The sequence below is a fragment of the Octopus bimaculoides genome, chromosome 2 (assembly GCF_001194135.2).
Source record: "Octopus bimaculoides isolate UCB-OBI-ISO-001 chromosome 2, ASM119413v2, whole genome shotgun sequence".
Classification (NCBI taxonomy): Eukaryota; Metazoa; Mollusca; class Cephalopoda; order Octopoda; family Octopodidae; genus Octopus; species Octopus bimaculoides.
In genome coordinates, this window is record NC_068982.1 from 104,020,711 (window position 1) to 104,025,367 (window position 4,657).

Sequence of the window (4,657 nt, forward strand, 5' to 3'; positions counted from 1 at the left end):
CAGCACATAAAAACATGTACTGTGTTTATTAAGTATATATATATATATATATATATATATAAAGCAGTTTCGAGGATAAAGATACCTCTTAAAAGGGATGCTAATATCCAAGCTTCCCTGGTTTAGTTTTATATATCAACAAAATTTTCAGGAGCCCAGTATCACTTAATAGTATTATTGTTTCATTATTTAATTAATAATAGATACCAATTAAGTATATTCTGGAGTTCTATGATTGAAATAAACTATATTGAACATTTCAATATATTTTGTATTAAGAAAAAAGAAATGGAGAGTTTAACTGATATATATCAATTCATTATTAACATATTGTTATTGATAATTCTCTGTAACCAACAATCAATACCATACCTAACTCATTCAATTACAAATTAACAAATTAAAAATTAAAATGCATATTGAAAACATTGACTTAAATATTTCCTCAGGGTGAGAATTATACATAAAAAGAATTGTTTGGATGAACATCAACAGACTCAACGTGTCTTTACTATTAATAGTATATTAATGCATATTAATATGTGTGTATTAATATTTTAAAATTTACTGTTGTATACATATATGACTTTTTAATTTATTTATTTGTGTTATCAATAACAATATGCTAATAATGAATTGACATATATATATATCAGTTAAACTCTTCATTTTCTTCTTAATATAAACTATATATATATATATATATACTAGACTACCCATGACATGTTGGGTCACCTGGAAAGTTTGAGTTTCCCAGCAATGGAGTTTTGTTTCAAGGGTCTTTTTTTTTTTTCCAGGTCATTTCACATGCTTTCAACGAATGTGACATTGAAATCATGTGTAAATGGTTCCTTTCCTCAGAAAAGGAAAGATTTGGCTGCTTTTCTTGCAGGCCCTGCTACCACATAACAAGTATTTTGGGTCCTTTATTGCAAATAGCTGTTACGTGGTAGCAGGGCGTGTTAGAAATAGCAGCCAAATCTTTGGAGCTGAAATACGTTGAATGCACTTTCACTTGAAAATAAAAGTAAACAAATTAAAAATTTTTACGGAAATTAACGGCTTGAAAATAATTAAAAAAACATTAAAACATTGACCATTTAAAGAAAGCTAAAATATAAATACTTACTGTACAAAGAACTTACATTTTTGAGATCACATTCAGTTAAAAATATTTCTAAATGATTAAAATATTGTGTACATCAAAAAGTCATTTTTTTCTTAGAGAGTGTGAAGACTATGTGTGTATATATGTCACAGATAGGAGACATGTATTTGGGTTGATTAACACACCATGGTATTCATTATATGTGTGTGTATTCTGTATGTGTGTATGTGTGTTGACGTCATGGAAACCATGTTTCTTTTTGTCGAGAATTTACAAACAAAGATTGTATTTACTCGTTTTCATTAATAAATAGAGGTCCAAATGTCACAAAAATTTGTACTGCACTGCCAAAGGTAAGTATGAAAATAAACACGCCAAAGATATTAAGACAAAATACACTATTTCTGAGATATTTTGGTTACACACAAACATCCCTAGAGTTTTAGTATTATTAAGATATAAAGGCAATGTGGCCAATGCCAGGGCCTTGTAACTGGCACCCATGCCAGTGGCACCTTTCATGAGTAGGGTCTCACAAAAGCAATGATAAATGGCTAAAACCTTCAGCAATATGCCGGGCTTGAGTAGAAGACACATCAAGCCAAATGAAATCACAGTCATAATAGACACTGGTGTTGCACAACAGGCACCTGTGCTGGGGGTGCCTAAAAGCACCCATTACACTCTCAGAGTGGTTGGCATCAAGAAGGGCATCCAGCTGTAAAAACCCTGCTACAACAGACACAGTAGCCTGAGGTAGTCTTCAACTTGGCCAGCTCCTGTTAACTGTCCTACCTATGCATGCATGGAAGACGGACATTAAATGATGAAGATGTACTGTTCTGTGATGATAAGATCCACAAAAAAGTACTCCATCTGGTGAGAGATAAATATTATTTGATAAACACAATACATGTTTTTATGTGCTACTATTAGTTTTATGTATTGAGAGCATGCCAAACAGTGCTTTTTAAAATTCTTTAGTTTGTTACACCATGTGGGCAGAGTCTGATGATTGTGCTTGGACACCAGACATATAAAAAAAAAAACACTGTTCGGCATGCTCTCAGCACATGAACATAATAGTAACGCATAAAAACATATACTGTATTTATTAAGTATATATATACACACACACACACACACACATATACATCTATAAAAATTTAGTAGAATTTTAGATATTTGGCCTTGCAATATTATTTCTGGTATTTCTGAGAAAATTTAAGATTTAAACTTATCCAACAGCTATGATTTTAATTTTGAGTAAACATAATGATAGCAAGTAAGATACTGTATATCATCTAAGCTATCAAAATTAGTTTTACTTCACAATATCAAACTTAGTCAATATTTAACAATGGTCAATAAATAGCAGAATTGGTAGAGCATCAGTAAAATGCCTTGCAGTATTTAGTCATGCTCCTTCCATGTTCTATGTTCAAATATTGCAGATGTAGATTGTGCCTTTCATTCTTCCACATTGATTAAATTGACAAAATCCATCCTTCATCACCACAAAATAATAATAATAATGATTTCAAAATTTGGCACAAGGCCAACAATTTCAAGGGTGGAGCTAAGTCGATTACATCGACCCCAGAGTTTAACTGGTATATATTTTATTGAATGAAAGTCAATGTTGAGCTTGGCAGAATTTGAACTCTGAATATAAAGATGGACAAAATGTTGCTAAGCATCTGACCCAGTCTGCTACCAATTCTGCCAGCTCAACACCCTTGTGTCTTTCTTAGGAATCAATACTATTAATTAAATTGTTTAAAAATTTCATCTTAGAATAAAAAATGTGAGTTCATATTCAACCCTTTAGCATTCAGATTATTCTGTCAAAAGTAATGCTTATGCATTCACATTATTTTGAATTAACCATGCACTGTCTTATAGCTTTCAGATTTTTATGAGGTAACTGAATTTTTAGAATGATATTGTAGGGTAGGTGTCAAGGGCCAGATCTAGCTAGTTTGAACATAAAGTAGATATGGCTGGTTTAAATGCTAAAGGGTTAAATAACAAGCTTTGAGCTAGTAACATCATCGCTTGTAAAAGATGTTAAAACTAGAAGCTATGGCTGCAGCAATAGAAGACAAACTTATGATCCATATGTTGAGTATTTTTGATACAATTTTCCATGTTTATATCATATTTGACACTTATTAGATCACCACCAAGTCAATGTAACATAAAACACACCATTGTATTTTTATTTCCTTTCTGATTTTTTTACACTTACCTGAATTACTTTGGTTAGATGATTTTTTTTTTTTACAGGATGATCAAAGCAATAAATTTGCTTCTTTTGTAATATGGTTGGGACTTCTAATAAATCACTATCAAAAATAGTTTCGTTTTCAGAGATGTAAATATTCTCGAAGAAAATTCAAAAGAATGTGTAATAACTGAAATACAAACAAGCAACAAAAGTAGGATATATATATATATATATGTTTTAAAACAGAAAATGAGTAAAGTATATGCAATGTAATGTAATATGATAATGTGTGTATACAATTTTATACAATAGAATGATATACATGCGTACCTTTCCTTCATTAGACACTAAACTCTGTTTGCGAAGACCTGTTGAGGCAAATGAAATCGATCAATCCAAATTCGACAACTGGTACCCATGCCAACCTCTCCTTCACTGGACACTAAACTTGGCTTGTGAAGACCTGTTGGGGCAAGTGAAATCGAAATCGTGATTGAACCAAATTCGATGACTGGCACCTGTGCCAGTGGAGCATTAACAGCACTGTCTGAGCATGATCATTGCCAGAGCAGATGTCTGGCTTCCGTGCTAGTGGCACGTAAATAGCACCATTTGAGCGTGATCATTACCAGCATCGCCTTACTGGCACTTGTGCCGGGGGCACGTGAAAAAACATTCGAGCGAGGTCGTTGCCAGTGCTGCTGGACTGGCTCCTGTGCAGGTGGCACGTAAAAAACATCATTTTGAGCGTGGCCATTACCAGTACCGCCTGACTGGCCCTTGTGCTGGTGGCACGTAAAAGCACCCACTACACTCTCGGAGTGGTTGGTGTTAGGAAGGGTATCCAGCTGTAGAAACTCTGCCAGATCAGATTGGAGCCTGGTGCAGCCTTCTGGTCTTTGCATGTCCCCTGCATTTACAGCCCAAGTTTCATAATCATGTAGCAGAGCTGTTCATAGACAAGCATCATACAATCTACCCTTTACTCTGAGAGAGAGCCCTTTCCTGACTAACAGAGGTAAAAGTTGTGTGAACTTTTTCCAACCAGATGTTATTCTAGCAACTATACTTTCAGAGCATCCTCATCCACTGCTAATAAGATCACCTAGGCAACAGAAACTATCTGCTACATCTAGAGAGCCTCCTGGGCATTTCAGAACATCTATTTTTCATGTGCTCTAATTATTTATTTATCTTGCACATCTTCCACAAACAAATTCTACTTTCTGTTAACCTTTTCATGATTCCATTGCATCTCTTTTGTGTCCATAGTCTGCACTGAGTACAACATATAACATGCAATTTCATATAATATAATA

General features: G+C 33.8%; 1 protein-coding gene across 1 annotated transcript in view; it reads right to left on the reverse strand.

The window, feature by feature from the left end:
- LOC106884052 (uncharacterized protein DDB_G0283697) overlaps window positions 1–3,798 on the reverse strand; it is a 53,715-nt gene extending 49,917 nt beyond the window's left edge. The window contains exons 1-2 of the mRNA XM_052965867.1: window positions 3,669–3,798; window positions 3,360–3,525 (exon numbers count right to left, since the gene is read on the reverse strand). The gene's annotated coding sequence lies outside the window, so the exon portion shown is untranslated. The remainder of the gene's footprint in view (window positions 1–3,359; window positions 3,526–3,668) is intronic.
- Between the last annotated feature and the right edge of the window lie 859 nt (window positions 3,799–4,657).